This window comes from Chaetodon trifascialis, chromosome 3 (assembly GCF_039877785.1).
Source record: "Chaetodon trifascialis isolate fChaTrf1 chromosome 3, fChaTrf1.hap1, whole genome shotgun sequence".
Taxonomy (NCBI): domain Eukaryota; kingdom Metazoa; phylum Chordata; class Actinopteri; order Chaetodontiformes; family Chaetodontidae; genus Chaetodon; species Chaetodon trifascialis.
Window position 1 is genome coordinate 17,051,509 of NC_092058.1, and position 18,107 is coordinate 17,069,615.

Consider the following 18,107-nt stretch of genomic DNA (forward strand, 5'->3'; position numbering starts at 1 on the left):
CATGTATCAATTACTGTAATATAAAGACCATTTAAAGAGGGTTTGTTTGTTTGTTTGTTTGTTTGTTTGTTTGTTTGTTTGTTTGTAAAAATGCATGCTTGGATTACCTTTCCTCATTGCAATTCCTCATATGTTCCAGACATATCATATCCATAACAGATCATACAGTGTGCAGAAGAGTATTGAAGCTCAGTCAAGTTAAGATTTTCACCTGTGAGCATGTATGTGGAGTGTGTGTGTGAGAATAGCAGGTGTGAAGAGGCTGATGTGTGAGTACAAAGCGTGGGTTATACAGATGTAAGAGTGACACACATCACGCAGGATGGCGGAGTGAAGAGGATGAGGTGAAAGGAGGAGAGCGGTGGTCTTGGGGTTGTTGTCAATGTCTGTGTTTCTGGAGCTTTCAGACCTCGTTAGAGATGAAAGATGTATCGCTGCTGACAACCCCCCGCCTCCTTCATCTCCTCCTCCTCTCTTCTCTTCCCTTTCTCTCTCCCTGGCTTTACATTTATAGCATTCATAAATTAATTAAGTCTCAGATTGGACATTGTTTTTGTGTCATTATTTTGGGGGATGCTGATGTCCGCTATAGAATAGGTGTTCCTCTGAAATATTGGATTTTTTTTATTTATTTTTATTTTTTTCAGGTCCACACCACACTCAGCTGTATTAGGAACACACACCTGACATTAGAAACACATCCGTCCTGCAGATGCATTTTATCAAGAATTGTTGGTCTAGGGGGCATTTACACAAGAAGCAGGCGAGTAAACCTTTTAGGCAGCCGCTAGTCCTCTAAGGCACAAGTGTACTTGTATGTACTGTCAGTTCTGCTCCTTATTTATTCATCTCCCAACTTTACTGAGCAGGAGAGTGTAGCAGATATTGAATATGGATCAATAGATCACTCCCCAGAATGCATACTGTCAGCCGACTGAGCCCTCAGGCAGATGCCAAGCCTCTAGTCACATTTGCATTTGGAGATAGAAAATAACTACTCCTTGTCAGAAAGTGGGAAACTGTGTGGTCTCTACATTTTACAAAATTGGCAAATCTAAAGGGAGACTAAAGAATTTTCTGCATTTGTGAATATGTGCTTTTACTGCTCGGCTCATATCCACTTCTGTGTGCGCACGCCTCGCCGGGCTTCTTTATGTGACTTTATGGCGCATGTGAGTGCCTACATGCATACATATGTGCACACATATACATATAATTTACATGTGTGCTCTGACACACTGGTGACACACTCAGAGGCTCCCTGCATTTAAATTATTATTGCCAAGAAGGGAGGACAATTTAGAGAGAATGAGGTTTTTAGAGCCCTATGAAATATTAACTAAGCCGATGAATATATAAGCTGCAAAGCTATAATGTCTGTCTCTCACTCTGTTTCCTCGTGATATATGATATCTATATGTTCTTGTCTGCACTATATCATCCTCTCCTGTGTTTAATTAAAGCTCAGGATTACAGGAAGAAACAGTTTGATCCTTTCCTTTGGTTTGTACAACACTACATTTTATCTGATAAAATATTACTTCAGAATTTATGATTAACACAGTTACATGTTAAATCTCCTCTGCTGTTCTCTGCTCTGGTATCTCTTTCTGACCTTCAGGTGTCTGAGCTGTAGAGATATGATTGATGTAAAGACTTTACAGCAACAACAGACTGCAAGATCTGAAGACCTGATGATTGCAGGGCTAAGTCTCAGGTGGGTCATGGCTGCTGTTGGTAACACAAAGGTCCAAAAGCCAGAGCAAAAGAAAAACTCAGGTTAACTGAACACAGGAAAGCTGCTTGTAACAGAGGATGTTTTTTCCATGTGAGTGAAACTTATCAAGTATGATATTTTGTCATTCAAATCACAAGAGCCACAAGCCTTGAAGCCAAGTAAAATCAATTCAATTTAGAAAAGCTAAGATCACAAATTTCTCAAATCAAAAAAACAAACAGAGAAAAGGTGAGGTAACAACAAGGTCGTTCATTTCATTTCAAGACAGGATTTCTGTTGCTACAAATGAAGATGATCAGTGAACAATTTGCTGTGACATAAATCAGAAGATACATTTAAATTGTATTTGTAATTGGATTTTAAGTTTTCTAAGCTTTGAAGAATTGTTATATATGATGGTATTATGAACTCAAACCACATTTGAAATGTAGAATTGTTTCTTGTTCTTATGAAGCTGTTGTTATGTTACATCATTAGCTTTCAACGGATCATTATTTGGGTTATTTATCACATTACTGTAAACATAATAATGCAAAATTGTATTTCTTTTCTTCCATTTGCTTGTTTATTCTTCAGCTAAAAAGGTAAAAATCAGCAAAAGATAAATCCTAGATGTGTGTGCCTTTTACATCCTCTGAAGTGAAACCGTCTTTGGTGACATAACAGCACACATGGAGCTGGTGGGAATTACATGTCTTACTGAAACTTCCCAACTCAGGTTTCTGCGGACCAATAGTCTACAGTGTTACCCCGGATTCATTAAAACAGGTTTTATGTGTTGGAATGACTCATTCCAGCTGATACACTCTGGTTTTCCAGACAGCAGCACAATGAGATAGATAAGGCTGGACAGGGGTGATTTACCAGCAGGACAGTCACTCTGTTTAGGACAATCAGTAAAACCAATCAGGGCATGAGCAGAGAGTCAGCATGTGATCAGAGAGGTTACCATGGTATTAACCAGCTCATTCAAGGTGGAGGTGCTATCAACACAGCAAGTCACAAATACAAGCCAAGTAAGTGGCTGTGGAAAGAGCTTAACCTGACCTGCAATCTCACAGGTCAGAGAGCGAGCGAGGAGGAAGGGGAGGGGGAGAGCCAGTGAGGATAATGGAAATGTAGGGGTCATAGCATCACATTGGCAGTGTATACAGGAAAATAGGATTGTTTAGTGTGTTTATATGATTTTAATGTTTCTGCATGGGGTGGTGAGACTGTCCTTACCAGAAGTCATTTCTTCAAATCCAACCTTTTTTTTTTTTTACATGTACAAGGACCTGCTGTGCCTGTGCAAATTAAAACTCCTGTGTGCCAGGAAAAGGATAGAAGTAAAATGACTTTATAACGCTTCGAACCCTCTTGCAATGAAGATCCAGTGCAGCCGAGATCAGCAATGATTTTTTTAAATAAGTGATCTATGGCGTTCTCCAAGAATTTATGTGACTTTGTGCCACACATGTTTGATCTGTGGTTTTGCAAGCAGGGAATATGCAAAAGAGGAGACCTCAAAACTACAATAATGATATTGATCCACTGCACCACTTCCTAATTGTTGCCTGGATTCCCACATACCTTGTGAATTAATTTGCCTGTGTCCAGTATAAAGTGAATGCCATGTTCAGTGGGACTGTTAAGTAGGAGGGTGGATGGTTAAGCATGTCACTCTGAGACTCTGCATCCCATTCCTGCTGATAAAGCTGTATGAGTACTGATTCAAGCAAAATGTCAGTTTCGCTGCTGCTTCACCTTTGATACCTTTTCAGAAAATACTTCTTCACAGACTAGAAACGTGGGTGGGATTATCTGGCAGATCATATCTCAGAGGTAGGGGTGATGATCTGAGCAGATCACCATGATGTGTGGAGTCCTGTTCTTGGGCTGCTATGATTCAACCTACATGTTCCCTGTAGGTCAAATCACAAATGACAATAATGTTGCTCATCACAGCAGACACTCAGATTTAGTGAACTCTTTCACCGAGTGACTATTGTCCCCTAGACTCACTCCATCAATGTTTAAAGCAAGTAAACAGCTGGATGCCATTACATGTCCTTCAAATGAATAAAGGTCAGACAATGCTCATACAGCTGATTTGTAGACTGAAATCACCCGATCATTGTTGACCGTAGTTTACAGAACAGTCACACCACCAGGTTCCTTTGGCAGCTGTTCCTTCAAATATTTCACATGATCTTCTTAAGCAGGGGAACTTTTCCCAGCTGTCTTGGAATTGTAGATGTTCAAATTTCCATTTTTCTGAGCACTTCAGGGACTTCTTGTCCACGTTGGCTGAAAAGGATTGAACGTTCATTCTCGACCTTCGAAGCAGTTGACAAAACAAGGTGCAGTTGAAAGCTCCAGAGCTGCTACTGAATGGTCCTTGTGTTGAGACTGCTTTGTCGACAACCTTTTTTGTCATTTTTGTGGTTTGGATGACTTTTTGGGAAAATCCTCACTTCCTTATCTCCTTAAAGTGCCACTTTAGTGTTAGGAGTTCAGTTTAAGGTTAAGAGCAGAATTATGATTGGGTTTTGGTCGGGGTTAAGTGTTCAGGATTGTTTAGGCCGTGGGATTGAATGCTCCTGTGGACGTTCCTCCTAAGTGTCGGGGAAAAAAGTGTGTGTGTGTGTGTGTGTGTGTGTGTGTGTGTGTGTGTGTGTGTGTGTGTGTGTGTGTGTGTGTGTGTGTGTGTGTGTGTGTGTGTGTGCATGAAGCCCCCCTCCTCTTGGACATCTACCTCTCTCTGTGTGCAGATCTGATTATGGTCCTTGATTGCGAGTGACAGTGTGCAGATTGAGTTGCACAGCCTCTCTAATTCTCTCTATTAATGAGTTGCGCTCCACACTGCTGCCCCGGACCCCATCTATTAATCACAATTTGTCATCTGTCTTGTGCTCTCCACATCCACCCACCCCTCCCCTCTCCTCTTCTCTCCTACCTCCTCCCCTCCGAACCACACTAGCCCTCCTCTACCTGTCCCTTACCTCCCGGCCGCTGATTCCATCTCATCCCTTTATCTCCTCCTGACTTACTTCTCCAAAGATTCTCTGCACAACACTCGTCTCTCAATTTGCTGTCTTTCTGTGTGTTGTTCTGTGCTCTGCACCTGTTCCCTTTCCTGACGTTTTTTCCCTGCATCTCCATCTTCAGCTCTTGCACTCCTTTTTTCCCCCCCTCTCGCACTTGTGTCTTGCTCTCCTTCCACGGCATGGTCAGCATACTGAGTGGGTTTTCCCCCTGAAATCCACATTTTAATTCTGCCAGCACGCCAAGGTTAAGTAAGCCCTCTCACATCGGTAAATAATGATTTATCACTCCAATTCATATCCGTATTGGTACTCTGTAATTAGATATTTTGCCACAGACTTATGGCTGCTTGACAAAATTAAAGAAATACTGAAAAACAGCTTATTTAAAAGTCATCTCTTTACTTCCCTCTCCTTCAGTTATGTTTGTGACTGTATAAGCTGTCACAAGTTTGTAGTTTTAATGGTGCTAGATTTGCAAGCATGACAAACACAGTGTGTGAAAATTAGCAGTTCCAGTACAGTACCAGTGACATGTTAGGAAGTTGAATGAAATGCTGTGTGGACAGACAGAGAGGCAGAATAAGAGTACCATACAGTTCATTACTTGTGGATCAAAAGTAGCTACTGGATCCCTAATGAGCAACTGTGTCAGAAATCCTCCACCCCACACTGAACATTAATTAAAGCTCTTGTCTGTCCCAACAACCTGCTGTGTATGCCAGGAAATCTGTGTTCTCAATCGCACCAACACGGGAAAACACAGAGCGAGACCACACAGGGTGAAGGAGACACATACACGTGTCTGGAGTAGTGGAAATGTCATGAAAAAGTAATACTGCAGCAAACAAAAGTCACTTTTGTGCTGTCAACTCAAATGATTTTCATGTTTGGTAAATAGCACAAGTTTTCATTTTCAGTTGAGAAAATTTCCAGGACTTCTCAGTTGCTGCAGAAGAGCATTAGATTCACACACGCTGTCATGTGAGCTCAAACCCCGAAATAGATCTGGTGATCTCAATTCTCTACAGTTTCTGAAATTCATGTAAGAGATGCATGAAACCTAATATTCTGATCTAGTTGCTTTGCTGTCATGTCATTTTTTAATTTCTGTCTTTGAAATAGTGCCTAAATTAGAACAAAATATGAGATGATTAAATAATACCTGATAATTCTGAAAGTCATCCTTGTATTGTATGCTAACATGCTAAAGATGCTAAGATTAGGAACACATCATCTGCATATTAGCATTGTCATTGTGAACGTTTCCATGCTAGCTTTAGCATTTAGCTCAAAGCACCGATGGGCCCAAGTACAGCCTCAAAGAGTTGCTATGGCTCAAGACTCTTCACAGTGTCACATTCGTGTACAGGACACTTTATTAATCACACAACACAATATGCACATGCCATGCTTCGGTGAAATTGTTCTTCCGCATTTAACCCATCCTGGTAAGTCCTTCCTCCGCGGCAGACCAGGAGGAAGGACTGGAGCGGTGGCCAACAGCGGTGCCCGGGGACCCAGTTCCTTCTCGTCACCATTTGGTCAGGTGGTGATCTTCTTGCATGTTTTTTAAGTGGGGTGTTTTTATACCCCAGGTGAACACGGGGAGAACATGCAAACTCCACACAGAAAGGCCCCTTTCCTTGTGATAAAGTGCAGCAGGCACTGACGACATGGTGGAGAACACACTCCCTAGCGCCCACAGGCAGGAATCGATCCCGGGACCTTCTAGCTGTGAGGCGACAGTGTTACCACTGTTCCACCGTGCCACCCACACCATTTCAGATAAGCCAACTGCACACCCAACCATGCACTGCAGAACATCCAGAACATCCAGTACATGGATATAGATATTTGTAATAAGATGGCCAGAGGCGATATGGTGGGATTTAATCTGATATTCATTTGCAACAGCCTGTCAGGTGATGCTGCCTTCTGTCACTGGAGATAGTGAGTGTGAAAACAGTCAACAGTTCATTTAAACCCATCAAATTGCCCAGACACCAACACACACTCTCACATCCCTCGCTAAAAAAAAGATTGTGAATAATTTAGCAGTTGTAATCCTCTCGCTGCTCAGAGGTCACAGCCTCTCTAAGTGATGACAGGAGATGGATCTGGCAATTCTGTCCGGTGACTTGTCTCCTGTCTCATTCCCAGGGACTTAGCGACAAACCTGGACTGGTCTGGGACCCTTGTCTTTCTCTGTATTGTAGATATCTCACAGTTCTTACTGTCACCGTTTACAAATACTTCTTTCCATGGACTGTGAATCTAGCACAAATAAAATCAGTCCAGAGGAGTGAAGTTCAACACGGAGCAGGATGCAGGGGGAAAAAAAAGAAAAAAGAAATGGAACACAGCAACCCGTGACGAAGGACAGAAAGACAGCCGGGGTGGAAGAGAGAGCGAGGGATCATCCAGTAGGGATGACAGGGGCAACAGAGAGAGGAGAGAAAAGGAGGGAGAGATAGTGAAGCGAGACATCGATGACCTTCTTTTAGCTCTTAAACCATGCTGTTCATGCCATCGCATCACTCAGAGACAAGAACACCTCCTATACCCTGCTGCTGCGACATGAACATGACAGGGGCTGTCTGATATACTGGACAATGCTCTCAAATATACACACATACTCGCACGCACACAACTTTTCTTTGGAGGCTTTGTGTGATTATATCTACAGTAAAACATAAGATTTCCATGTATTCCTCATTTGACTTGCCTGATGAGAACAGGTTTGTGTATGCTGCAACATGTAGAGAGTCCATAAACCAAGTTGCACACATTGGCTTATCTTACTTTAATGCACCTCAATATTTTCAACATTCATGAAAATACACCCACTTGCTGCTGCTGTAGATATTTTTTAATCCAGTATATTTATTCAGGTTTTGTGTCAGACACATAAACCACGATCAGGAGGAAAGCACATATATACATGAGGATGACTCATTCATACATACGTTGATTGGATTTTAATTCATTTTCACAGAATCCTCACTTTACTGTCCATAAATCAATCCCACGTCATTTCAGTGATGGGGAGGTTTCCCTTTATCTTAAATGTCATGTTTTACTGAGAAAGAGAGCTTGATAGACATTTTAAACACCATCTGAGAGTTGAGCTTTGTTGGTTTTTTGACAACACAGCAATGAAGCGCTAAAGTCATGATGTTACATCTTGGCTAACTTCTGTTCCACTATCTTCTGTAACTACATGCAATCTCTCAAAGTAGGAAAATACACACTGTTTCCTCTTTCCAGTTGCAGTTGCTGCAGCTTTAATTTCACTTCAAATGATTTCACCTTTGAAAGCAGAGAGCTGAGAAGCTGCAGCTTGAGGTTCAGCTCTGAGAGATGCTTGATAATGTCCACCATCAAGGCCACATCACACAGACACTTGCTATCACTGAGTTTCCATGTCAGGTTTTCCTTCATCTCTATGAATTATTCAAAATAAACTGACACTCTGGAACAATTAACTTTGTGGTGGCAGTAGCTCCACAGTACAAACAAGGCACTCCTTTACAAACGCTCCTTCTGAATGAGATTTCAGCTTCTTAGCTGTTAGCTCGCTCACCACAAAACTGCAGAACACAGTCTGTCAGAATGTGGCCTTGTGAAAGCTGCCTGTTGGACATCCAGACTCCACCAAAGAGCATTACGTTTATCCAAGCGCATTTGTCCTTGCAGCTCATCCAGTTCAGCATGTTTGAAGCTGTGATGACTTTTTTTTCATCACCGCCAGCTCATCCCCACAAACTAACGCAGACACACTGGCTTGCCTTTTATTTCAACCAAAAAATAATCATTTGTCCACTTCTCTTGGCTTGTACTTATTTTCTTGATAGTTGCCAAGATGCATTGACTTGACTAACTTTTACTATATATTTTGCTCTATGTATGACCTGAACTTTGTGTTTTTTTTCATTGAACTGTTTCTGCTAAATTCAGAACCTGTCTGGTTTCACAACTTGTTTCCTGTCTGAGGCGACAAACTGTACGTATCATTCTGACAAGATAAAAGCAGCAGTCTGATCCTCGTTCAGCATCAGACCTCTAATACCAAACTCTGGTGTATGAGCTCTGTCCTTACAGCTGATACTTGATCGCTCTGTAAATCTCTTTTAATTCATTATTAAATAATACGAAGACAAGTTTGTCTCATTGTCTTTTATTGAAAGATTTCTCACAGGAAATATAATAACTTACACCAATTGCCTTTTGGGCTGCATACAGCTAGGAGGCCAGATGTTCCCCACCCCTGTATCAAAGTGTTCTTCTGCTCTTTTGTAAAATGCTAAGGTAAGCATGTGTGACTAGCCTACATACTCACAATTTAAGTAGTACGAGCTTATTAGCTATACCAGTTTACTTCAAATCAAACCAATCTTCATTTGTCACAGACATCATTATAGAAGTACATTGTCTTGAAATGCAGACTGCACAAGAAAAAGTATTTACAATCTGTTGTTACAAGTATATTATAGTAACTCTTAGCAGCTTATCATTTGCTGGCTACGTTATATTGGGGGGTTACAGGTTACATTAAAAGAAAATATTTTTTCAGGACAATTCTGTCGACTACATGCGAGCCATGATGTCACTAGATGAGAGTTTAGAGTAACAATTCCTGCTCCTTACTTGGTTTGGGTAATTTTACACTCCAGCAACTCCAGCCGAACTCGTTATTGGAGGCAATTACGTTTGCCAGTCTCAATGGTTAGCCCTCGTCCTCAAAGCCTTTTCTCTCGTAGAAGTGTTAAAGTGTTTTTCTTGTAGAAGTGGAAAATATAACTAACCTGACACATCTGTTGCTTGTTCGTAAGTTTTTCTCTAGCAAGTACTGTTCGAACAACATAACATTTCAATAATATTTTCATTTATCTCATTCTGTAATACAAAGACTATGCTGTGGTGTACCATCATTTAGTCAGGACGCTGACTTTTTCCCAGAGATCTGTTAGCTTTAGCATGTGTAGTTAGGAACCTTATTAAAGTTTTCAACCAAATCACAGAGGTCGTGTCGACGTGTAGACACACTCTTCAGTACGAAGCATTTGTGTGTTTTATTCTTATGGATAAGAATCCACATTATATCCATCATCTATACCGCCTATCCCTTTCGGGGTTGCGGGGGGCTGGAGCCTATCCCAGCTACAATGGGCGAGAGGCGGGGTACACCCTGAACCGGTCGCCAGCCGATTGCAGGGCCACATGCAAGGACAAACAAACATTCACACTCACACTCACACCTACGGACAATTTAGAGTCATCAATTAACCTAATAAGCATGTTTTTGGTCTGTGGGAGGAAGCCGGAGTACCCGGAGAGAACCCACGCATGCACGGGAAGAACATGCAAACTTCACACAGAAAGGCCCCGCCTGACCCGGGGATCGAACCGGCAACCTTCTTGCTGTGAGGCACGCGCACTACCTGCTGCGCCACCGTGCAGCTTTCCACATTATATACTGAAGCAAACCAGACATCCATCTTCCTCCATTTGCCTTAAACGTGCAATCTAACTGAGAAAATCTCCTAATCTGTCTCTCTCACACTGATCTAGCCACCTGTGTCCTTAACCTGAAGCTTCTACCTGTCTTCACTGTTGGGTAAACAAGTGCTCCAGACACAATTACAGTAACAAATCCCCTCCCTCACCCCCCCACCCCCCCACCCCCCCACCCCCATCGCACTATTTCCATTTTCCTCCCACACAGTCTCACCCGTTCTCTCTCTTACAGCTTCACCGCAAGCGCTCACTTTCTTTCCTTTTTTCTCCCCACAAACCCCCCGCAAGTGCAGTGGCCTCATTTGTTTTTATCTTGTGGTTAACAACGTTTCACTTAGCCTGTGTTTGGGCGGGCTGGCAAACCTAAACTCGAGCCACAATTGTGCAGGAGATGATCAAATAGCTGGAGCCGTAGTTATTCAGATTTTCTTGCAAAGAAGCATTGTTCTTCTCAGTGCTCTCAGCTTAATTGGGCTTCCTCGTGTCAGAACTTTAGGGATGAATGCTTCCTGCGAGTTCATGACTGGTTATTGATTTTTTCAGACGATCAGTGGATAACACCAGCCGCTCATCACATATTATTATCAACTGTGTAATGGTGCATTTTACTGTAGATGATGCTTTGTTGAGGCTTGTTTAATGGACTGATTGATACCTTATTGAAAAAGCTGGACAAATACATGTCAGATCTTCATTGAATACCCACTGGGCCTGTGAGACAGGAAAGACACCTGAAGACTCTGCAGTCCTGGACAATCAGGATGTGTAGCAGAGGAGAACAAGACATAAAGCACATTTGGATGGATTTATTAGATAAATGAGAAGTAAAATATTCTCATTCTCAGAAAAGAAAAGGAGTAACAAGTCTATTTGTGACACCATTATCATGTCATGTCTCCACAGGTGACCAGATGTCTAGTTTCACTTTAACTTCTGTGTACAATGCACGTAAAACCAGTCATGGCTCGTCTATTAGTGCTCTCTTCCCTCCTCAGCGTCAGACTCTGTCTGTTTTCCCCGTTTCCTTGTGCTGCAGAATTTCACAGACTCTGTCATCCCTCATTTCTCCACTAATCACTTTCCTTGAGTTTTCTGCCCTTGCCCATAATCTGATTAGTAACCGGCTTGTACTTCTGCCCTCTATTAGTCATTAGCCCTGGCATATAAGCATGTAGTACCGAGGCAGCGTTACCTTTCTTCTGGTTCATTTATGTTGGTTATTTGCCTCAGTTATCCAGATATTCCTGTCTGTTTCCTCTTTCCTGACAACCTGTATCTCTCTGAACAAAGATTTTCCTACAGGTATCTGTCATTTCAATAGAAATTGTTTTATCAGGGAGTGGCCCCATGGATCTGATTATAGAGTAGCGTTTTTGGTCATTTTTGTCATTTTCACCCTCTACTACAGACACGACGTATGATTTGTTTTGGGGTATTACTGCATTTTTTTCAGATTTACATTGTAAATTGTTGTTGCGGTCCCATATGTAGACTGGCTTTCACAACATGAAATCCAATTTTTTCAGTAGCAGGAGTAAAACTTTAAGAAAAAGAGAGCCAAACATTGATGGAGCAGTCACATGCTTGATTGCATGATGCCAGTGCTTTGTTCAGTTTTGAAAATTGACCAACTCTGGTCTCACAGCCTCTGCCTCTATTGTGTGACAATTGCTCCTTTTCAGCTGTGACGAATGATGTTAAGTCTGTGCCAGCCGGAGCTCGTAGATGAGGCAGTGGCGCTCTCACGTCCTGACTCGTCTGCTGCTACATCAACAGGAGATGACTCTTCCTCCACCTCTTCTCGCCTCGCCTGCGTCTCATAGCCTTCATCCTTTTTCTTTTTGAAAAAGCTTCTTATATCCATAGCCTTCAAGTCTTGCCTTAGTGAGCACCAAAACTGCTGCTTGAATGACACACAGACTACCCAATAAGTACTTGTGTTTTTGATCAATAATATCAAATTATTTTTGAGGGCTTTAATGCATGATTGAGCTGACAGATGAATAGGTTAGGGCTGTTTTTTTTACTATTCCTGTTTTTCCAGGGCTATTAATAAAACATTCAGGGCTGCAGCCTTGGACGTCAAGCCTAATGACGCCACTGGTCCCCAGACTCAGAGTCTTAACCATCCTACTCATGGACGAGAGGCTCATACTCGTGACAGAGTGGGATGTAAACATTAATGGTTTCAATTCAATTCAATTCAATTTTATTTGTATAGCGCCAAATCACAACAGAAGCTGTCTCAGGACACTTTCCATATAGAGCTGGTACAGACCAAGCTCTTTTATCTACAAAGAAACCAACAATTCCCCCATGAGCAAGCACTTGGCGACAGTGGCGAGGAAAAACTTCCTTTTAACAGGCAGAAACCTCGAGCAGAACCAGACTCTGGGTGGGTGGCCATCTGCCTCGACCGGTTGGGTGAGAGAGGAAGAGCAAGAGAGAGAGAGTGAGACAGACAGACAGACAGACAGACAGACAGACAGACAGACAGACAGACAGACAGACAGACAGACAGACAGACAGACAGACAGACAGACAGACAGACAGACAGACATGCAGTCACAGTAACAGTGACAGTGGATGTAATAACAGCAGTAGCAGTTGCAGTGGATGTCAGGCAGGGCCAAGGCAGGAGACGCAGCTGAAATCCACAATCCAGATTCAGCAACTGTCCATGGGAACCTGCAAGACGACAAAGCACAGAGACTCCGGGGAAGGAGCTAAGTTAGTAACACACCGTGGTAGGACATGAAAGCGTGCGGATGGAGAGGGACAGAAGGACGGAGGAGCTCGGTGTATCTTTGGATGTCCCCCGACAGTCTAATCCTATAGCAGCATAACTAGGGGCTGGTCCAGGACAAGCCTGAGCCAGTCCTAACTATAAGCTTTATCAAAAAAAGAAAGTTTTAAGCCTACTCTTAAATGTAGAGACAGTGTATGCCTCCCGGACAAAGACCCCTCAGTTGGGGTGTCTCTTTAGCTAACAGTTTCAGTTGGCTATAAACTCATCTCCACAAGTTAGCAATGTCAGACAAGGGGGATACAGTTGGTGGGCGTAGTTGGATACACCAAAACGATCTAATAATAAATAGCACCAGAGGTAAAAGGAAAAATGTATTTTTGATTTAGGGTGAACTGCCCCTTTAATCTCAACTCTTTATTCTGCATCATTGTCCCATGTTTTTTGGCTGGGCCACAGCAAGGTAGGACCAGCCTTTCAAACTTAAAAGTGATGATGTTACACCATTGGTCGGCCGAGTGTTGGAATTTCTCCACTGGCTGCTGCTCTTTCAAAATGAAAAGGCGCAGGCAGTCCTCACTTCGGTCCTTGACATTCACGGCCCAGCCATACAATAGGCTTTGACCTACTCCTGTTTTTTAATTCCCTGACTTCTTGGTCAGTGTTGTACCTTACCATGCCTTCGAATAAAGCCTACACTTCTATCTTTCAGTGGGCTGAAGCACAGTTTATCTAAGGAGTGAACAGGGGGTTGAATGATGTGTAGAAAAAGCAGTGACAAGACGGCCATGGATTTTAAGAATATATGGAAGACGCTTAGCTGGTGACTTATTATTTGCTGCATTCACAGATAAGACAGTAAATCTCACCAGGCCAAACTTACTCCCTCTCTCTTTTTCTGTTCATCTATCTTTCTCAGAGGCAATCTTCCAACATTTCTCTCTGCCTCTAGCATCTCTCTTTGTCTTCTTCTCTTTTGCTGAATAATGACTGTGCATCACAATGGCTTCATTTCAGGAAATTGCCATGGTCATTATCTCTTTAACCCCTTTCTCTGGGTTCTTCAGATTTTGATATGTAATGCAACATTGCAATACATTAATTGTTTGCTCTTTATCAACAGGCTAGCTAGATGCTCACAGGCAGCTCTGTCTTTGCTCAGTGTGAGTGAAATGTGGCGCTGAGTACCATAGGACCTGAATAATTCATTACTGCTCTGGCTCCGTCCATGTGTTTTAAATACTGACTATAGACCAGGAAGCTATGAATCATTCATCAGAGGCGATTAAAGTCTGCTGTTAATTAACCCTTATCCTTTCACGGTAGTATGGAGGGGGGTCAGTGACTGGTCCCTGGCCTGACCTCTCAGACCACCTGCTCACTCCCTCAGTCTCTCAATCCTGAATTCATCTGTTTTGCTGCAGTGCGAGGCAAAGTGTGACTGTCTTTTCTGGGATAGGAAAGGTTGATTCAACTGAGATATAAAGAATTTTTCCCATTCTGAAAAGGCATTTTTTGTATGAGTGATGTGACTACAGAGTATACCATATTGTTCAATATAAAAGACACTCTGGAACCACATTTCCAGTGTACTGAGTATGTTAAATGTTAAATGTGTGTGTGTTTGTGTGTGTGTGTGTCTGAGTGTGTGAGTGTGTGTGTAATTGCCGTGACGAGACAAGATGTTGAGAACGCAGCGGTGCATGTCATCAGAGCGCTTGAACGCACCACGGATGGCCCACAGAGAGAAGGAATGAAGGAAAGACAGAAGGGGGTAGAGGGATGAGAGGAAGAGAGAAGGAGAGACAGAGAAATGAATAAACAATGTTTGGTGTTTCAACAACAGAGAACTTCACAGAGATATCAGAGGGAGCAGTTGTGATACTACAGTATACAATTTTCAAGAAAGCCAGGCATTTTATCCAAGACGTGTGTGTGTGTGTGAGGACTGAGATCAGATTAGTTTCTTTACACCCAGTTCAAATTATTATTGACTGAGTAATAAAGCAATAGATGTTTCAAACTGTGTGTGCGGGTGTGTGTATTTGTGTAATATGTGTACAGAATCTGTATTCGGATTCAGATGGATGCATTGTTCTCTGGAAAGAGCCTTCCCTCTCCTCATTTTTTCCGTCTGCCACCGTTTCTGAATACATGTATAATATTCCCTGCTGAAATGAACCAGTGAAGGCAAGACTGTGTGAAGATGCACAGGAAGTTTCTAAAATACAACAAAGCTGTTCCTCTTCTTCTATCAGTTATTAGCAGGCAGTTTACTGATGCTGGTCATACATAAAGAAGGTTTAGTCGATATCAAGACAGAATGCTGCCATATTCTCTAACAAGACTAATACTCTATTTCAACTACATACTACCAGCAGGCACAGAATGCGATATCTACTGCATACTGCTTTTCACAAGAGTCTGCAGTATAAAACTGTTAAATCGAGACAAATTATAAATGTGGACTTTCATGGCTTTCCAAGAGATGAACATTGACCTGAGAGACGGGTAAAGCCCACCTGACGATTGGAAGGAACCAAATTCACCGGCATTTTGTTGTATTACTTCACTGCAAATGTAATGTGAGTTGGAGCTAGTCCTCCTAGTGTTTCTGTTGCTTTGGAAGCAAATAATTGTTGAAACATTTCACTCAAAGACACAAATGTCAATCTCATTTTGGTGCTAGAGGAAACGTCAGACAATCCACAGAGTGAAAAATCTGGAATTTTTTTCTCAGGACTATAAATGTCTGTACAGAATTTCATGGCAATCCGTCCAGTAGGTGTAGAGATATTTAAGTCTGAACCAACGCAGTGGACTGACAGACCGACATTGCCATCTCTAGAGCCACTAGTATGACTAAAAAAAATCGATGGTTTGTCCATTTAAGGCCTCCATAGAATGTGTCGCACTTGCTTTTCCCATTCTGCCCAGCAAGTAGCACTCAAGTATACAACACTTTGCAATAAAGAAGAATCTTCAGGATAAATGAATAAACATTAACAGGGTCTTAATGGCGCCTAATACACTGCTTGTCTTACCCCCTTTTCCTGACCAGACACTCCCTTCAGCTCATTTTGCAGAGGATTCATCTTTGAGAACGAAAGGAGGGAGTAAGGTCTGAAGGGGGGAGGGGGAGATGAGGCCTCTGTGGACCCCGTTGATTTCTGTCAAGTGAGCAGCATTTTAATTCCATGTGCCAAGGCCAGCAGACTGCAGATGGACATGCACACACAAGTACACTCTCAATTGTGTATGTGCACATTCCTTCTGTCTCTCTGTACACTGTGTCTGTCTTACGCTCTTAACACACTCACAAACTCCACCTCCTCTATGGCCAGAGCTGTTAACCTATAACCTGTCTAGGTTTTCCAACTCTGTTCACCACAATGTCCTCTTTGCAAAGGCAAACTGTAGGTAGGTTGGCGATTGTATGGGTGGTATATCGTTGACAGGGCTTGGGACTGATGGAGCGTGTGTGTGTGTGTTTGTGTGTGTGTGTGTGTGTGTGTGTGTGTGTGTTGGTGGGGGAGTGACAGGCAGTGACGGTGGGTACACAGCGTAACCTTTAGAGTGGAGCCACAGGAGCATGACGGCCAGACTCCAAGGTAACAGAGAGAGAGACAGCGAGAGGTGTGTGGGGTTGTTCGGAGGAGAAGGAGAAAGTCGACAGGTAAGGGAGCCAGAAACTTCGATGCATTTGTGTCATCTGCTCCTCTGTCTGTTTGCTTTGCCGTGCCCCACTGCAAAACTGCTGGCAGCCAAGAGGTTGCATTAAAAACAAAAGTTCGACAATTTGGAAAACATGCTTTCTCTCTGAGACTGAGATGACACACATTTCATGTTTGTGTGTTAAAGAGAAAGTTGGATTTTTTCTGGTTAGTATGAAATCCCATATTTGTGTTTCCATGGCTTGTCCTTGCTGAGTTGCAGTGGAGGTTCTGGTAATCATTTGGAAGTTAGTTGCTGGGACAGGACACTGCCAGCAAAACTACATGCATGACCAGGATGAAAATCCGCACTTGATTTGAACTTTCACATTAGCTTGTGTAGAACAACTGTGGATCATTTGTCTCCTGTTTCTCACAGTGTACTTGCATTAGAGTGGGATCTCTTTAAAGCCAGCGTGGGCAAGAGGAATGATTACAGTGAGCTGTAACTCTATGTAAACATGGCACATGAGTAGGCTAATCTACAAAGATAGACTTGGAAAAATCCAATGCTGGAGTCTGGATGTGTTTAACTCAGCATACACACTGGAGGCAGCTAGCTTGGCTTCTTGATGATTAACAGTACTTAAGTGCAGAGTCTCCTGTTGTGGCAGAGGTTTAAGTTATAATGCACTGCAGCGTCTCTAGGCCCAGCTGTTATTGACCAAAAAAAATTACACACCACTTAAAACAACCTAAAAGTACACTTTTTCTTGCACTGGTTAACCAAGCGACAGACAGACTGTTAATTACTGAGCTTTAGAGATGTTGGGAGGCATATTTTTGAAGTTTGGAGAGAGCCATTCTAGCTCTCTCCCCCTGCCTCCAGTCTGGCTTTATGCTTGGTAGGCTAACCACGTCCTGACTCCCAGTTTGCACTCATACGTGCATGAGATTAATATCAATCTTCTCATCTCATTCTTGGAAGCTAAGAGTTAGCATGAAAACAGTACTTTATATTTTATATATATATATATATATATATATATATATAGAGAGAGAGAGAGAGAGAGAGAGAGAGAGCAAGAAAGGGAAAGTATATTGGCCAACTCTTATGCATCAGCGGGATCTATAATGTTAAAGACGGCAAGTGTTAAAAGATATGAGTGAATTTATTCTTTTTCACCGACTTAATTACTCTGAGAGACTTAATCATTCCTCTTGTCCAGCAGCAGTGATGCTAATTACTTTCTCTGTACACAACCCGCACACACGAACACGTACATTCGAGCACACACCCTTTACATATGTAATGACACGGTGCCTATTTACACACGATACGGCTGAGTGTCTCCCTGCAACATTTTTCTCATTAGGATCTCTGTCCCATCAGTCTAGCCTTGGTGAATAATTTATAGATATTG

General features: G+C 42.4%; 1 protein-coding gene across 1 annotated transcript in view; it reads right to left on the reverse strand.

Moving 5' to 3' along the window:
- LOC139328975 (piggyBac transposable element-derived protein 4-like) overlaps window positions 1-18,107 on the reverse strand; it is a 93,562-nt gene that overhangs the window by 48,737 nt on the left and 26,718 nt on the right. The gene's annotated exons all lie outside the window — the stretch shown is intronic.